Genomic DNA, 15,248 nt, shown 5'->3' on the forward strand with positions numbered 1-15,248 from the left:
GCGCAATTACTAATCATGGAGCACAAAAAAGCCTACAGCACCTGGTATTCCCAGGCAGTCTCCCATCCAGGTACTAACTAGGCCCAACCCTGCTTAGCTTCCGAGATCGGGCGCATTCAGTGTGGTGTGGCCGTAGGCTCTGGGCCTAGTGAGTTTTGTACTTTTAAGCATCTAGTCGGCTAGACCTTGCAGTTTTGAAAGGCAATTGTGAAATGGCTCACTTCCTGAACTTGGAGTACAAAAAAGCCTACAGCACCTGGTATTCCCAGGTGGTCTCCCATCCAGGTACTAACTAGGCCCGACACTGCTTAGCTTCCGAGATCAGACGAGATCGGGCGCAATCAGTGTGGTGTGGCCGTAGGCTCTGGGCCTAGTGAGTTTTGTACTTTTAAGCATCTAGTCAGCTAGACCTTGCAGTTTTGAAAGGCAATTGAGAAATGGCTCACTTCCTGAACTTGGAGCACAAAAAAGCCTACAGCACCTGGTATTCCCAGGCGGTCTCCCATCCAGGTACTAACGAGGCCCGACACTGCTTAGCTTCCGAGATCAGACGAGATCAGGCGCATTCAGTGTGGTGTGGCCGTAGGCTCTGGGCCTTGTGAGTTTTGTACTTTTAAGCATCTAGTCGGCTAGACCTTGCAGTTTTAAAAGGCAATTGAGAAAGGGCTCACTTCCTGAACTTGGAGCACAAAAAAGCCTACAGCACCTGGTATTCCCAGGCAGTCTCCCATCCAGGTACTAACTAGGCCTGACACTGCTTAACTTCCAAGATCAGACGCATTCAGTGTGGTGTGGCCGTAGGCTCTAGGAATGCTAAGAAAATTACTCTTATGCATTTGCATTTAGTAAGCTAAGCCATGCAGCCACTTGCAACATGATACCACGCTCATCGCTCGATCAGGCTCGATCAGGCGAGATATGTAAGACTGGTGGGCCCATTCAGGACTCCTATGTCTGGTAGGATAACTTTAATTCATCCATCCTGTGTCTGTTGCAGGGAGGTGGAGAGAACAATCAACACAATAATGGGTTTCTTTCATGCCTCTTGAAGGACTCAATATTCTCTGTACTGCATTACATGTGAAAGTCGATTTATTACCCATGAACACACTACCTGTATGCTAATTCTATGTAAAAAGGTAGCTCCAGCCCTCATGATGTTGTCCAACATTTCCGCTATAAAACGGGATACAATTATTTTGGAAACATACCAAATTTGAAAAATAATTGAGAAGTTGCGCAATTACTAATCATGGAGCACAAAAAAGCCTACAGCACCTGGTATTCCCAGGCAGTCTCCCATCCAGGTACTAACTAGGCCTGACCCTGCTCTGCTTCCGAGATCGGGCGCATTCAGTGTGGTGTGGCCGTAGGCTCTGGGCCTAGTGAGTTTTGTACTTTTAAGCATCTAGTCGGCTAGACCTTGCAGTTTTGAAAGGGAATTGTGAAATGGCTCACTTCCTGAACTTGGAGCACAAAAAAGCCTACAGCACCTTGTATTCCCAGGCGGTCTCCCATCCAGGTACTAACGAGGCCCGACACTGCTTAGCTTCCGAGATCAGACGAGATCGGGCGCATTCAGTGTGGTGTGGCCGTAGGCTCTGGGCCTTGTGAGTTTTGTACTTTTAAGCATCTAGTCGGCTAGACCTTGCAGTTTTGAAAGGCAATTGAGAAATGGCTCACTTCCTGAACTTGGAGTACAAAAAAGCCTACAGCACCTGGTATTCCCAGGCGGTCTCCCATCCAGGTACTAACTAGGCCCGACACTGCTTAGCTTCTGAGATCAGACGAGATCAGGCGCATTCAGTGTGGTGTGGCCATAGGCTCTGGGCCTAGTGAGTTTTGTACTTTTAAGCATCTAGTCGGCTAGACCTTGCAGTTTTGAAAGGCAATTGAGAAATGGCTCACTTCCTGAACTTGGAGTACAAAAAAGCCTACAGCACCTGGTATTCCCAGGCGGTCTCCCATCCAGGTATTAACTAGGCCCGACACTGCTTAGCTTCTGAGATCAGACGAGATCAGGCGCATTCAGTGTGGTGTGGCCGTAGGCTCTGGGCCTAGTGAGTTTTGTACTTTTAAGCATCTAGTCGGCTAGACCTTGCAGTTTTAAAAGGCAATTGAGAAAGGGCTCACTTCCTGAACTTGGAGCACAAAAAAGCCTACAGCACCTGGTATTCCCAGGCGGTCTCCCATCCAGGTACTAACTAGGCCTGACACTGCTTAACTTCCGAGATCAGACGAGATCGGGTGCAATCAGTGTGGTGTGGCCGTAGGCTCTAGGAATGCTACGAATATTACTCTTATGCATTTGCATTTAGTAAGCTAAGCCATGCAGCCACTTGCAACATGATACCACGCTCATCGCTCGATCAGGCTCGATCAGGCGAGATATATAAGACTGGTGGGCCCATTCAGGACTCCTATGTCTGGTAGGATAACTTTAATTCATCCATCCTGTGTCTGTTGCAGGGAGGTGGAGAGAACAATCAACACAATAATGGGTTTCTTTCATGCCTCTTGAAGGACTCAATATTCTCTGTACTGCATTACATGTGAAAGTCGATTTATTACCCATGAACACACTACCTGTATGCTAATTCTATGTAAAAAGGTAGCTCCAGCCCTCATGATGTTGTCCAACATTTCCGCTATAAAACGGGATACAATTATTTTGGAAACATACCAAATTTGAAAAATAATTGAGAAGTTGTGCAATTACTAATCATGGAGCACAAAAAAGCCTACAGCACCTGGTATTCCCAGGCAGTCTCCCATCCACGTACTAACTAGGCCCGACCCTGCTTAGCTTCCGAGATCGGGCGCATTCAGTGTGGTGTGGCCGTAGGCTCTGGGCCTAGTGAGTTTTGTACTTTTAAGCATCTAGTCGGCTAGACCTTGCAGTTTTGAAAGGAAATTGTGAAATGGCTCACTTCCTGAACTTGGAGCACAAAAAAGCCTACAGCACCTGGTATTCCCAGGTGGTCTCCCATCCAGGTACTAACTAGGCCCGACACTGCTTAGCTTCCGAGATCAGACGAGATCGGGCGCAATCAGTGTGGTGTGTCCGTAGTCTCTGGGCCTAGTGAGTTTTGTACTTTTAAGCATCTAGTCAGCTAGACCTTGCAGTTTTGAAAGGCAATTGAGAAATGGCTCACTTCCTGAACTTGGAGCACAAAAAAGCCTACAGCACCTGGTATTCCCAGGCGGTCTCCCATCCAGGTACTAACAAGGCCCGACACTGCTTAGCTTCCGAGATCAGACGAGATCAGGCACATTCAGTGTGGTGTGGCCGTAGGCTCTGGGCCTAGTGAGTTTTGTACTTTTAAGCATCTAGTCGGCTAGACCTTGCAGTTTTAAAAGGCAATTGAGAAAGGGCTCACTTCCTGAACTTGGAGCACAAAAAAGCCTACAGCACCTGGTATTCCCAGGCGGTCTCCCATCCAGGTACTAACTAGGCCTGACACTGCTTAACTTCCAAGATCAGACGAGATCGGGTGCATTCAGTGTGGTGTGGCCGTAGGCTCTAGGAATGCTAAGAATATTACTCTTATGCATTTGCATTTAGTAAGCTAAGCCATGCAGCCACTTGCAACATGATACCACGCTCATCGCTCGATCAGGCGAGATATATAAGACTGGTGGGCCCATTCAGGACTCCTATGTCTGGTAGGATAACTTTAATTCATCCATCCTGTGTCTGTTGCAGGGAGGTGGAGAGAACAATCAACACAATAATGGGTTTCTTTCATGCCTCTTGAAGGACTCAATATTCTCTGTACTGCATTACATGTGAAAGTCGATTTATTACCCATGAACACACTACCTGTATGCTAATTCTATGTAAAAAGGTAGCTCCAGCCCTCATGATGTTGTCCAACATTTCCGCTATAAAACGGGATACAATTATTTTGGAAACATACCAAATTTGAAAAATAATTGAGAAGTTGTGCAATTACTAATCATGGAGCACAAAAAAGCCTACATCACCTGGTATTCCCAGGCAGTCTCCCATCCACGTACTAACTAGGCCCGACCCTGCTTAGCTTCCGAGATCGGGCGCATTCAGTGTGGTGTGGCCGTAGGCTCTGGGCCTAGAGAGTTTTGTACTTTTTTTTTTAAATTCAAAGTTTATTGAGTTTATACAAGTTGAACATTCACTTACATTGAGATGAAGAAATTTCAGTGTATAAGTAGAAAGAGCACAAGAGAGAAGTATCATCAACATAAATCCTGTACAGTATTTCCTGAAAAGTGAACAGTATAGTGAACAAGAACAACAACGCCCAGTCGCACCCCTCCCCCTCCCCCCTCCCCCCCCTTCTCTAATATCTCCAAATAAATGGTTGGGAAACCTCCTTGCACAGCGAGACAACACCAGAGAACTTCGAATATGAGTATGATGACCGACCATTACACATAACGCAACTCAGAGAGCCGCCACAACAAAAATCTTCATTTGTTACTATTATTGGCACAAATCACAACAATGTATTGCACACTTTGTCTTTACGGGGCATGCTTGGCTCTAAACTCAGACCAGGCACTTTCAACATTAGTACGATCTCCGCGTAACGTGGCGGTCAGGCAGTCCATTCTGTAGAGATTCTGTGCCACCCCAAGCCATTCGGTTTTACTAGGGAGCTTGGGCCGCTTCCAAACCATGGTGAGGCAAGCTCGCGCAGCCATCAGGAGGCCCTGTACCATCCTAGGCGCTTTTACAACGTCGTCTCCTGTTTCGATCAGACCGAAGAGGACAAACATTGGTTGCTTCACCCTCTCTTCATCATCCAGGTCCCTGATCCAGCTAAGAACCTCCGACCAGTAAGTCTGGACCATGGTACACCCCCACCACATATGCCAGTAGCCAGCCCGCTCCCCACAACCCCTCCAACAGTATGGACTAACACCTTGGTACATTTTGGCGAGCCTGATCGGGTCATACTGCCATCTATACAAAAGTTTTATAGCATGCAATTTGTATTGGCAGGATATTGAGGACTTCGCAGTGCGTCTGCAGATGTGTAGCCACAGCTTTTCGGAGATCTGTCTGCCCATATCCGCCTCCCATCCGCCCTTGAGCACCAAAGAAGGGGAGATGTCAGTCTCGATCATGGCCGAATACATAGCACTGATCAGACCACTGGAGCCTGTACATCGATCAAGGATCGCCTCAAAAGGGGTAAGGTCCCTCTGCAGCTGGTCTTTCCATACAGGCCTTGTCATCACCCCTTTGAGTCTCAGATAGAGGAAGACCGAGAGTGCTCCTATGCCAAGCGCTTCCTGGAGCTCTTGTATAGTTACGAAGGTTCCCCCACGCCATAATTGGCCTGCTCTTTCCAGCCCCGCCTGGTACCATGTTTCGTAGCTTCCCGGTTCCGGTATGGCGTCACGGATCCCTGGAGACCAAAGGTGACCCAGGGGGGATGGCCACGTCGTGACTCCAACCATTTTCTTGCCTGGTCTCCAAATAGCCCATAATGTACCTAGGATAGGGTGAGATCTAACACTTTCACGTAACTGGGATCTGGGGACCCATAACCATTCAGGCACAATAAAGGGACGAAGGTGGTAATTATCTAAGGCTATCCACTGGGGTTCCGAGCGTTGCCTAAAGTGTGGGACAAGGACTCTAAGTTGCGCCGCCCTGTAGTATGTTTCCATGTCCGGGAGGCCTACTCCCGCGTTGTCTTTGCGGAGCTGGAGTAAGGGTCTTGGGATTCTGGGTCTTTGGCCCTGCCACAAGAAGGACAAAAACATTTTTCGCACATCTACGAAATATTCCGGGGGCAACCTAACGGGGAGCATCTGGAACAAATATAATATCTTGGGGAGAAAGACCATCTTTATGGCATTTAAACGACCCATCCAGGAGATTGTGAGTTTAGACCACCGTTGGCTATCTTTCTGTAAGGCAAGTAGCAGTGGGGGGAAGTTAGCACCATATAGGGAATCGAAGTCACGGGTAACATTAACGCCCAAGTAACGGAGGGTAGTGAGGCTGACTTGGACTCCCAACGGGGCAAAGCGTGCGATCTCAGAATCTCTACTCTTATCAATCGGGAGGAGGACTGATTTCTCCGTATTGATTTTTAGGCCGGCCAGCGCGCCGTATTCCTCAATTATTTCAAGCGCAGCTGGGATTGAGGCCAAGGGGTCGGTCAAATGAAGCAAGATGTCATCCGCATATAGCCCCAGTTTGTACTCTCTTTCTCCCACCGTGATGCCCTTGACTCTACCGTCATTTCTTAGTTTCTGCGCCAGCGGTTCAAGGGACATGACGAACAATATCGCCGACAGTGGACAGCCTTGTCTCGTACCTCTTTCAAGGGGGAACCAACGTGAGTATCCCCCATTCACCGCCACCGATGTCGTAGGGGAGGCATACAATGCTCTAATGGCACGGCAGAGTCTGGATCCCAACCCATATGAGACCAATACTCTTTCTAGAAAGTCCCAGGACACCCTATCAAAAGCTTTCTCAGCATCAAGTGATAAGAGCAATGGGTCCCCCTCCATTCCCTGTGCCTCGTATAATAAGTGGAGTGTTTTTCGCATGGTATCTGCGCCCTGCCTGCCTAGAACAAAGCCAACCTGGTCAGAGTGCACCAGTCTAGGGAGATATGTTTCGAGCCGAGCCGCGATGACCCTAGCATACACCTTGGCGTCGATGTTAAGAAGTGAGATGGGCCGATAAGAGCTACAGTGTTTAGGGTCTCGGCCTTCCTTGGGAATTACAGCCAATAGGGCCCGAGAAAAGGACGGAGGGGCCTGCCCAGTGTCAAGAATGTGATTAAACAAGGATGCTAGGAAGGGTGCAAGGAGGGTGGAGAATGCTTTATAGAAACCCGGTGTAAATCCATCTTCCCCCGGGGCCTTCCCTATTTTCAGCCTCTTGATGGCACTTTCCACCTCTTCCCCAGTGACCGGAGCGTCTAGAGATTCGGCCTCCGCGCCCGTGAGGGCGGGGAGACGCGCCCCCACAAGATATGCATCCACGCTCCCCACAGGGGGAGGGGGGTCACACATATATAGGTCCTCATAGAAGTAGGCAAATGCCTCCTGTATGTCCTTCGGGGATGTGACCGTTGTATCTATCAGGGTGCCATCATTCCTCTCAATTTGGTCGACCCATCTCTCTGCTCTCTGCGCACGGAGGCGGGCCGCCAAGAGAGCATCTGCCTTGTCCCCCTTCTCATAGTATTTCTGTTTAAGGTATTGCAAGGTCTGGGCCGTTTTGCCAGCAATAAGAATCCTCAATTCTTCTCTAAGTTGCTTAGTTTCAGCTAAGTACTTTGGTCTATCAGCCGGGGTGGTCTGCGCCAGATTCTGTGCCACAGCAAGCTTCTCCCTGATGCCCCTTTCTAATATTGTACGTTCCCTTTTCTTTCGGGCCCCCTCCCCTATAAGGATACCCCTCCAAGTAGCCTTGGCTGCTTCCCATACAGCTACCTTCCCTACTTCCCCAGTATCATTAGTCGGAAAGAATTGCTCAATCTCTATCTCAAAGGTCTCTCTAAAGACCGGGTCGGCCCAGAGGGAGTCATTACACCTCCATTTGGTGTTGCGCGGCGACAGCTCACCCCAGGATATGTCAACTGTGACCATGTCGTGGTCTGACCAAGCGGAGGGGTATATAGTGGCAGCTTGCAGTACACGTAGAAGATCGTTAGAGAGAAAGATATAATCGATGCGTGTGAGTGTGTCGTGGGGGAGGGAGTGAAAGGTAAAGCCTTTTTCCGACGGGTGTAGATGTCGCCAGCTGTCTACAAGGCCATAAAGATCAAGGGTAGACTTAATTTCAGCCTCAGTTCGAGTGTTGGGAGGGTCTAAAGCATCAGCCCTGGTCTGTCTGTCAATAGAGCTATCCATCCATATGTTAAAGTCTCCGCCCAGGACCGTGTATCCCTTAGCCATATTGAAGACTTTTTCAGAGATTCTATGGAGAAAGCGATTTTGCCCTTGATTGGGTGCATAGAGTGTGGCCAGAGTAATCGTCGTGCCCCCTATATTGCCCACAACCGTGATCGCCCTCCCCTCATTGTCCGTCCATATGTCAAGGGTTGTCATTCGGAGGCATTTACGAACCAGAATTCCCACCCCTGCCTTTTTGAGTATACCCGAGCTCCAGTAGGTGAGCCCGATATCACGTGATGGGATGGCTTTCTCCTCTCCCTTCCGATATCTCGTTTCTTGAAGGAACAAGATGTCTACATTCGACCTTCTAAATTCCCTGGCCACCATCGACCGTTTTGTGGGAGAGTTCAAGCCTTTGACGTTGAGTGTGCAAATGCGTAATGTGTCCCTACGGGGTGTGAGTGCCATCTTGAGTGTAATTGTTGATCGTGGGCGGCCATTCCCTCTGTGCCACGGCACATTTCCTGTCGGCCATCGCTATGCATGGGTCGTCGTGATGGGATTGGTTCCCAGAGAATCCCATGGAGACCGACGACCAACTCGTCTGGAGCATATCGTGGGCCTCGGTGTGCGCAAGGTGTGTCTGCGTGTACGTCGTGTCAAAATCAGTGTGAGAAGTGTGTTCCCCAACCACCCCCTCCCCCACCCCCCTCCCCGTCCCCAACACATTCGGCGCCCGATTCGCCCAGGTTGACATCACCCAGCCGAACTCGGACCACCCGTGAAGACCGCAAAACAGGCGGTCCTATCATAATAGGATAATATATATCAGTGAGCCCCCAACTTTTGTGTGCACTTAACGATAACAATAATTCAGTAACAGAGACATTTACCCTCCCCCAGGAGCTAGCGGAGCAGAGATATTATGCCTTATCACATTTCTAACATCTGCGAGACATCGAGCTAACAATACCTCACACTTGGAGGAGGCGACCTTTCACAGTCAGTCACATATAGGGAGGTCGACTCGCACATGAGAGTTCGTAACCTCCGTGGTGGAGTAATTTTCCCAGTTTACCTCTAACCAAATAGTATGTCAAAGTACCTCAGGCACCCTGTCAATGTTCCATATCTTGGGAGGTGTTCATTTTTCTGTATTTTCTAGAGCCTGGAATCCTTCTTCGCCGCGAAGCCTTGACTTTCCATTCACCACCAGATGATCCTTGATCCTCATGAGAGGGAGCACCCTCCGGCGCACCCAGCAGATCCGTCGTACAGTCAGCAATGTCTTTCTCCGAGACAAGTCTCATTGTCGAGCCTTCCCATTCGAAAGTGAGGGAAAATGGATACCCCCAGCGATACCTGACGCCCTTGTCTTTCAACATTTTCGTGATCGGAGAGCACTTTTTCCTCATCGCCAACGTGAGGGATGACAAATCCTGAAAAAGTGAAATGACGGAGTTCTCCAAGGACAGCTGTGGGGCGCTTCTGGCCTTGTCCAAGATTCGCGCTCTGTCCGCATAGTTATGGAATCGGGCCAGGACCGATCTCGGGGCCCCCGGTCTACCTCCGGCCCTATGGATGCGGTCAATTTTAGGCGCGTCAATTGAGTCATCGTTGTATAGGAGCTTCAGGATGGCATGCAACGATTGCTTCAGGTCCAGTTCGGTTTCGCCCTCTTTCTCAGGAAGACCAAATATTCGGATATTGTTCCGGCGCTCCCTGTTCTCGAGGTCATCGAACTTAAGGCGCAGTTCATTCTCTCTGTCCGATATATCTGCGATTCGGTGATCCATCTGTGCTTCCAGCACATTCAGAGATGTTTGGTTGTGCTCAACCTGTTCGAGCCTATCGTCCATTTTGTCGATCCTCTGCGTGATCTTGTCTATCCTATTGCCAATATCTGCTCGCATGCCCCTCATTTCGGCAAGCAAATCAGCAACATCCGCCTTGGTCGCGGTGGCCTCGGATCCTGCAGTCGACATTATAGAAATCAAGGAGGGCCCTGGGGATCTGGCAATTGGTGAAAACGTATATTTCGCTAGCCTGGTTTTAGGGTCCATAAAGGGAGGCCTCCAACAGCATTCGGGTCGTGAAGCGACGTTAGCACCCGCCAACGCGGGGGACGTGAAGGACCAAGCCACCAGGGCCTCCTGAGCTTTGCAGGGGGGGTGAGGGGTCCGCCTACCGTGTCGCGGTGGGGGTATCAACCGCCCTTGGCAGAGGTGCGCAGCCGGTTCCACGCGGAGGACCGAGAAGTGCGCCGGATCAGACTCAGAGGGCGGCACTTCCCGCGTATACGCAGGCCCGGGTTGGGAGTTCCGCGGAACTCACGCCGCGCCGAAGGCCTCAAAGCGCCGGCGTTAATTTCACCACGATGCCGCTTCCGATTTTCTCCGGGTTTTCTCTCAGGTGGGGGGGACACCTTCCCACGTCTCTTGGTCAAAAATCAGCTCTGGGGGGGGTCTCGAAGTGGGGGCTCACTGCCACTTTCCGGACCCTGTGTAGAGCGCTCACACGGAGAGGCGACTCATCCGCGCGCCCCCTGGTGGCCGTCCGTTTTGTACTTTTAAGCATCTAGTCGGCTAGACCTTGCAGTTTTGAAAGGTAATTGTGAAATAGGCTCACTTCCTGAACTTGGAGCACAAAAAAGCCTGCAGCACCTGGTATTCCCAGGCGGTCTCCCATCCAGGTACTAACGAGGCCCTACACTGCTTAGCTTCTGAGATCAGACGCATTCAGTGTGGTGTGGCCGTAGGCTCTGGGCCTTGTGAGTTTTGTACTTTTAAGCATCTAGTCGGCTAGACCTTGCAGTTTTGAAAGGCAATTGTGAAATGGCTCACTTCCTGAACTTGGAGCACAAAAAAGCCTACAGCACCTGGTATTCCCAGGCGGTCTCCCATCCAGGTACTAACGAGGCCCGACACTGCTTAGCTTCCGAGATCAGACGAGTTCGGGCGCATTCAGTGTGGTGTGGCCGTAGGCTCTGGGCCTTGTGAGTTTTGTACTTTTAAGCATCTAGTCGGCTAGACCTTGCAGTTTTGAAAGGCAATTGAGAAATGGCTCACTTCCTGAACTTGGAGTACAAAAAAAGCCTACAGCACCTGGTATTCCCAGGCGGTCTCCCATCCAGGTACTAATTAGGCCCGACACTGCTTAGCTTCTGAGATCAGACGAGATCAGGCGCATTCAGTGTGGTGTGGCCGTAGGCTCTGGGCCGAGTGAGTTTTGTACTTTTAAGCATCTAGTCGGCTAGACCTTGCAGTTTTGAAAGACAATTGTGAAATGGCTCACTTCCTGAACTTGGAGCACAAAAAAGCCTACAGCACCTGGTATTCCCAGGTGGTCTCCCATCCAGGTACTAACTAGGCCCGACACTGCTTAGCTTCTGAGATCAGACGAGATCAGGCGCATTCAGTGTGGTGTGGCCGTAGGCTCTGGGCCTAGTGAGTTTTGTACTTTTAAGCATCTAGTCGGCTAGACCTTGCAGTTTTAAAAGGCAATTGAGAAAGGCCTCACTTCCTGAACTTGGAGCACAAAAAAGCCTACAGCACCTGGTATTCCCAGGCCTTCTCCCATCCAGGTACTAACTAGGCCTGACACTGCTTAACTTCCGAGATCAGACGAGATCGGGTGCATTCAGTGTGGTGTGGCCGTAGGCTCTAGGAATGCTAAGAATATTACTCTTATGCATTTGCATTTAGTAAGCTAAGCCATGCAGCCACTTGCAACATGATACCACGCTCATCGCTCGATCAGGCTCGATCAGGCGAGATATATAAGACTGGTGGGCCCATTCAGGACTCCTATGTCTGGTAGGATAACTTTAATTCATCCATCCTGTGTCTGTTGCAGGGAGGTGGAGAGAACAATCAACACAATAATGGTTTTCTTTCATGCCTCTTGAAGGACTCAATATTCTCTGTACTGCATTACATGTGAAAGTCGATTTATTACCCATGAACACACTACCTGTATGCTAATTCTATGTAAAAAGGTAGCTCCAGCCCTCATGATGTTGTCCAACATTTCCGCTATAAAACGGGATACAATTATTTTGGAAACATACCAAATTTGAAAAATAATTGAGAAGTTGCGCAATTACTAATCATGGAGCACAAAAAAGCCTACAGCACCTGGTATTCCCAGGCAGTCTCCCATCCAGGTACTAACGAGGCCCTACACTGCTTAGCTTCCGAGATCAGACGCATTCAGTGTGGTGTGGCCGTAGGCTCTGGGCCTTGTGAGTTTTGTACTTTTAAGCATCTAGTCGGCTAGACCTTGCAGTTTTGAAAGGCAATTGTGAAATGGCTCACTTCCTGAACTTGGAGCACAAAAAAGCCTACAGCACCTGGTATTCCCAGGCGGTCTCCCATCCAGGTACTAACAAGGCCCGACACTGCTTAGCTTCCGAGATCAGACGAGATCGGGCGCATTCAGTGTGATGTGGCCGTAGGCTCTGGGCCTTGTGAGTTTTGTACTTTTAAGCATCTAGTCGGCTAGACCTTGCAGTTTTGAAAGGCAATTGAGAAATGGCTCACTTCCTGAACTTGGAGTACAAAAAAGCCTACAGCACCTGGTATTCCCAGGCGGTCTCCCATCCAGGTACTAACTAGGCCCGACACTGCTTAGCTTCTGAGATCAGACGAGATCAGGCGCATTCAGTGTGGTGTGGCCTTAGGCTCTGGGCCTAGTGAGTTTTGTACTTTTAAGCATCTAGTCGGCTAGACCTTGCAGTTTTAAAAGGCAATTGAGAAAGGGCTCACTTCCTGAACTTGGAGCACAAAAAAGCCTACAGCACCTGGTATTCCCAGGCGGTCTCCCATCCAGGTACTAACTAGGTCTGACACTGCTTAACTTCCGAGATCAGACGAGATCGGGTGCATTCAGTGTGGTGTGGCCGTAGGCTCTAGGAATGCTAAGAATATTACTCTTATGCATTTGCATTTAGTAAGCTAAGCCATGCAGCCACTTGCAACATGATACCACGCTCATCGCTCGATCAGGCGAGATATATAAGACTGGTGGGCCCATTCAGGACTCCTATGTCTGGTAGGATAACTTTAATTCATCCATCCTGTGTCTGTTGCAGGGAGGTGGAGAGAACAATCAACACAATAATGGGTTTCTTTCATGCCTCTTGAAGGACTCAATATTCTCTGTACTGCATTACATGTGAAAGTCGATTTATTACCCATGAACACACTACCTGTATGCTAATTCTATGTAAAAAGGTAGCTCCAGCCCTCATGATGTTGTCCAACATTTCCGCTATAAAACGGGATACAATTATTTTGGAAACATACCAAATTTGAAAAATAATTGAGAATTTGCGCAATTACTAATCATGGAGCACAAAAAAGCCTACAGCACCTGGTATTCCCAGGCAGTCTCCCATCCAGGTACTAACTAGGCCTGACCCTGCTTAGCTTCCGAGATTGGGCGCATTCAGTGTGGTGTGGCCGTAGGCTCTGGGCCTAGTGAGTTTTGTACTTTTAAGCATCTAGTCGGCTAGACCTTGCAGTTTTGAAAGGCAATTGTGAAATGGCTCACTTCCTGAACTTGGAGTACAAAAAAGCCTACAGCACCTGGTATTCCCAGGTGGTCTCCCATCCAGGTACTAACTAGGCCCGACACTGCTTAGCTTCCGAGATCAGACGAGATCGGGCGCAATCAGTGTGGTGTGGCCGTAGGCTCTGGGCCTAGTGAGTTTTGTACTTTTAAGCATCTAGTCAGCTAGACCTTGCAGTTTTGAAAGGCAATTGAGAAATGGCTCACTTCCTGAACTTGGAGCACAAAAAAGCCTACAGCACCTGGTATTCCCAGGCGGTCTCCCATCCAGGTACTAACGAGGCCCGACACTGCTTAGCTTCCGAGATCAGACGAGATCAGGCACATTCAGTGTGGTGTGGCCGTAGGCTCTGGGGCTTGTGAGTTTTGTACTTTTAAGCATCTAGTCGGCTAGACCTTGCAGTTTTAAAAGGCAATTGAGAAAGGGCTCACTTCCTGAACTTGGAGCACAAAAAAGCCTACAGCACCTGGTATTCCCAGGCAGTCTCCCATCCAGGTACTAACTAGGCCTGACACTGCTTAACTTCCGAGATCAGACGAGATCGGGTGCATTCAGTGTGGTGTGGCCGTAGGCTCTAGGAATGCTAAGAATATTACTCTTATGCATTTGCATTTAGTAAGCTAAGCCATGCAGCCACTTGCAACATGATACCACGCTCATCGCTCGATCAGGCTCGATCAGGCGAGATATATAAGACTGGTGGGCCCATTCAGGACTCCTATGTCTGGTAGGATAACTTTAATTCATCCATCCTGTGTCTGTTGCAGGGAGGTGGAGAGAACAATCAACACAATAATGGTTTTCTTTCATGCCTCTTGAAGGACTCAATATTCTCTGTACTGCATTACATGTGAAAGTCGATTTATTACCCATGAACACACTACCTGTATGCTAATTCTATGTAAAAAGGTAGCTCCAGGCCTCATGATGTTGTCCAACATTTCCGCTATAAAACGGGATACAATTATTTTGGAAACATACCAAATTTGAAAAATAATTGAGAAGTTGCGCAATTACTAATCATGGAGCACAAAAAAGCCTACAGCACCTGGTATTCCCAGGCAGTCTCCCATCCAGGTACTAACTAGGCCCGACCCTGTTTAGCTTCCGAGATCGGGCGCATTCAGTGTGGTGTGGCCGTAGGCTCTGGGCCTAGAGAGTTTTGTACTTTTAAGCATCTAGTCGGCTAGACCTTGCAGTTTTGAAAGGCAATTGTGAAATAGGCTCACTTCCTGAACTTGGAGCACAAAAAAGCCTACAGCACCTGGTATTCCCAGGCGGTCTCCCATCCAGGTACTAACGAGGCCCTACACTGCTTAGCTTCTGAGATCAGACGCATTCAGTGTGGTGTGGCCGTAGGCTCTGGGCCTTGTGAGTTTTGTACTTTTAAGCATCTAGTCGGCTAGACCTTGCAGTTTTGAAAGGCAATTGTGAAATGGCTCACTTCCTGAACTTGGAGCACAAAAAAGCCTACAGCACCTGGTATTCCCAGGCGGTCTCCCATCCAGGTACTAACGAGGCCCGACACTGCTTAGCTTCCGAGATCAGACGAGTTCGGGCGCATTCAGTGTGGTGTGGCCGTAGGCTCTGGGCCTTGTGAGTTTTGTACTTTTAAGCATCTAGTCGGCTAGACCTTGCAGTTTTGAAAGGCAATTGAGAAATGGCTCACTTCCTGAACTTGGAGTACAAAAAAGCCTACAGCACCTGGTATTTCAGGCGGTCTCCCATCCAGGTACTAACTAGGCCCGACACTGCTTAGCTTCTGAGATCAGACGAGATCAGGCGCATTCAGTGTGGTGTGGCCGTAGGCTCTGGGCCGAGT

At 49.2% G+C, this 15,248-nt stretch overlaps 20 non-coding genes and 11 pseudogenes across 20 annotated transcripts; all 31 read right to left on the bottom strand.

The window, feature by feature from the left end:
* Positions 1-29: 29 nt before the first annotated feature.
* LOC138456427 (5S ribosomal RNA) lies at positions 30-138 on the bottom strand (annotated as a pseudogene).
* A 106-nt stretch (positions 139-244) lies between these two features.
* LOC138460188 (5S ribosomal RNA) lies at positions 245-363 on the bottom strand. Its single transcript, XR_011262957.1, has one exon. It is a non-coding gene; the product is annotated as a 5S ribosomal RNA (ribosomal RNA).
* Positions 364-469: 106 nt separating this feature from the next.
* On the bottom strand, positions 470-588 carry LOC138463768 (5S ribosomal RNA). The gene has a single exon (XR_011266352.1). It is a non-coding gene; the product is annotated as a 5S ribosomal RNA (ribosomal RNA).
* Positions 589-694: 106 nt separating this feature from the next.
* On the bottom strand, positions 695-803 carry LOC138459582 (5S ribosomal RNA; annotated as a pseudogene).
* A 463-nt stretch (positions 804-1,266) lies between these two features.
* LOC138459797 (5S ribosomal RNA) lies at positions 1,267-1,375 on the bottom strand (annotated as a pseudogene).
* Positions 1,376-1,481: 106 nt separating this feature from the next.
* LOC138461895 (5S ribosomal RNA) lies at positions 1,482-1,600 on the bottom strand. The gene has a single exon (XR_011264501.1). It is a non-coding gene; the product is annotated as a 5S ribosomal RNA (ribosomal RNA).
* A 106-nt stretch (positions 1,601-1,706) lies between these two features.
* Positions 1,707-1,825, bottom strand: LOC138461730 (5S ribosomal RNA). The gene has a single exon (XR_011264337.1). It is a non-coding gene; the product is annotated as a 5S ribosomal RNA (ribosomal RNA).
* A 106-nt stretch (positions 1,826-1,931) lies between these two features.
* LOC138463273 (5S ribosomal RNA) lies at positions 1,932-2,050 on the bottom strand. Its single transcript, XR_011265860.1, has one exon. It is a non-coding gene; the product is annotated as a 5S ribosomal RNA (ribosomal RNA).
* Positions 2,051-2,156: 106 nt separating this feature from the next.
* On the bottom strand, positions 2,157-2,275 carry LOC138462528 (5S ribosomal RNA). Its single transcript, XR_011265123.1, has one exon. It is a non-coding gene; the product is annotated as a 5S ribosomal RNA (ribosomal RNA).
* Positions 2,276-2,738: 463 nt separating this feature from the next.
* LOC138458144 (5S ribosomal RNA) lies at positions 2,739-2,847 on the bottom strand (annotated as a pseudogene).
* A 106-nt stretch (positions 2,848-2,953) lies between these two features.
* On the bottom strand, positions 2,954-3,072 carry LOC138454431 (5S ribosomal RNA). The gene has a single exon (XR_011261108.1). It is a non-coding gene; the product is annotated as a 5S ribosomal RNA (ribosomal RNA).
* Positions 3,073-3,178: 106 nt separating this feature from the next.
* On the bottom strand, positions 3,179-3,297 carry LOC138464937 (5S ribosomal RNA). Its single transcript, XR_011267513.1, has one exon. It is a non-coding gene; the product is annotated as a 5S ribosomal RNA (ribosomal RNA).
* A 106-nt stretch (positions 3,298-3,403) lies between these two features.
* On the bottom strand, positions 3,404-3,522 carry LOC138463637 (5S ribosomal RNA). The gene has a single exon (XR_011266224.1). It is a non-coding gene; the product is annotated as a 5S ribosomal RNA (ribosomal RNA).
* A 453-nt stretch (positions 3,523-3,975) lies between these two features.
* LOC138459329 (5S ribosomal RNA) lies at positions 3,976-4,084 on the bottom strand (annotated as a pseudogene).
* A 6,421-nt stretch (positions 4,085-10,505) lies between these two features.
* On the bottom strand, positions 10,506-10,614 carry LOC138458215 (5S ribosomal RNA; annotated as a pseudogene).
* Positions 10,615-10,720: 106 nt separating this feature from the next.
* On the bottom strand, positions 10,721-10,839 carry LOC138464589 (5S ribosomal RNA). The gene has a single exon (XR_011267169.1). It is a non-coding gene; the product is annotated as a 5S ribosomal RNA (ribosomal RNA).
* A 107-nt stretch (positions 10,840-10,946) lies between these two features.
* On the bottom strand, positions 10,947-11,065 carry LOC138461045 (5S ribosomal RNA). The gene has a single exon (XR_011263688.1). It is a non-coding gene; the product is annotated as a 5S ribosomal RNA (ribosomal RNA).
* A 106-nt stretch (positions 11,066-11,171) lies between these two features.
* On the bottom strand, positions 11,172-11,290 carry LOC138462823 (5S ribosomal RNA). The gene has a single exon (XR_011265412.1). It is a non-coding gene; the product is annotated as a 5S ribosomal RNA (ribosomal RNA).
* A 106-nt stretch (positions 11,291-11,396) lies between these two features.
* On the bottom strand, positions 11,397-11,515 carry LOC138455479 (5S ribosomal RNA; annotated as a pseudogene).
* Positions 11,516-11,978: 463 nt separating this feature from the next.
* LOC138458654 (5S ribosomal RNA) lies at positions 11,979-12,087 on the bottom strand (annotated as a pseudogene).
* Positions 12,088-12,193: 106 nt separating this feature from the next.
* LOC138463181 (5S ribosomal RNA) lies at positions 12,194-12,312 on the bottom strand. The gene has a single exon (XR_011265767.1). It is a non-coding gene; the product is annotated as a 5S ribosomal RNA (ribosomal RNA).
* Positions 12,313-12,418: 106 nt separating this feature from the next.
* Positions 12,419-12,537, bottom strand: LOC138464886 (5S ribosomal RNA). The gene has a single exon (XR_011267462.1). It is a non-coding gene; the product is annotated as a 5S ribosomal RNA (ribosomal RNA).
* A 106-nt stretch (positions 12,538-12,643) lies between these two features.
* Positions 12,644-12,762, bottom strand: LOC138462985 (5S ribosomal RNA). Its single transcript, XR_011265571.1, has one exon. It is a non-coding gene; the product is annotated as a 5S ribosomal RNA (ribosomal RNA).
* Positions 12,763-13,215: 453 nt separating this feature from the next.
* On the bottom strand, positions 13,216-13,324 carry LOC138459597 (5S ribosomal RNA; annotated as a pseudogene).
* A 106-nt stretch (positions 13,325-13,430) lies between these two features.
* Positions 13,431-13,549, bottom strand: LOC138460200 (5S ribosomal RNA). Its single transcript, XR_011262969.1, has one exon. It is a non-coding gene; the product is annotated as a 5S ribosomal RNA (ribosomal RNA).
* Positions 13,550-13,655: 106 nt separating this feature from the next.
* LOC138453932 (5S ribosomal RNA) lies at positions 13,656-13,774 on the bottom strand. Its single transcript, XR_011260631.1, has one exon. It is a non-coding gene; the product is annotated as a 5S ribosomal RNA (ribosomal RNA).
* Positions 13,775-13,880: 106 nt separating this feature from the next.
* Positions 13,881-13,999, bottom strand: LOC138463416 (5S ribosomal RNA). The gene has a single exon (XR_011266003.1). It is a non-coding gene; the product is annotated as a 5S ribosomal RNA (ribosomal RNA).
* A 463-nt stretch (positions 14,000-14,462) lies between these two features.
* Positions 14,463-14,571, bottom strand: LOC138457693 (5S ribosomal RNA; annotated as a pseudogene).
* A 107-nt stretch (positions 14,572-14,678) lies between these two features.
* On the bottom strand, positions 14,679-14,787 carry LOC138456559 (5S ribosomal RNA; annotated as a pseudogene).
* A 106-nt stretch (positions 14,788-14,893) lies between these two features.
* On the bottom strand, positions 14,894-15,012 carry LOC138464591 (5S ribosomal RNA). Its single transcript, XR_011267171.1, has one exon. It is a non-coding gene; the product is annotated as a 5S ribosomal RNA (ribosomal RNA).
* A 106-nt stretch (positions 15,013-15,118) lies between these two features.
* On the bottom strand, positions 15,119-15,236 carry LOC138455247 (5S ribosomal RNA). Its single transcript, XR_011261887.1, has one exon. It is a non-coding gene; the product is annotated as a 5S ribosomal RNA (ribosomal RNA).
* Positions 15,237-15,248: the final 12 nt, after the last annotated feature.

The sequence above is a fragment of the Ambystoma mexicanum genome, chromosome 4p, assembly GCF_040938575.1.
Source record: "Ambystoma mexicanum isolate Mex_15411 chromosome 4p, UKY_AmexF1_1, whole genome shotgun sequence".
Classification (NCBI taxonomy): Eukaryota; Metazoa; Chordata; class Amphibia; order Caudata; family Ambystomatidae; genus Ambystoma; species Ambystoma mexicanum.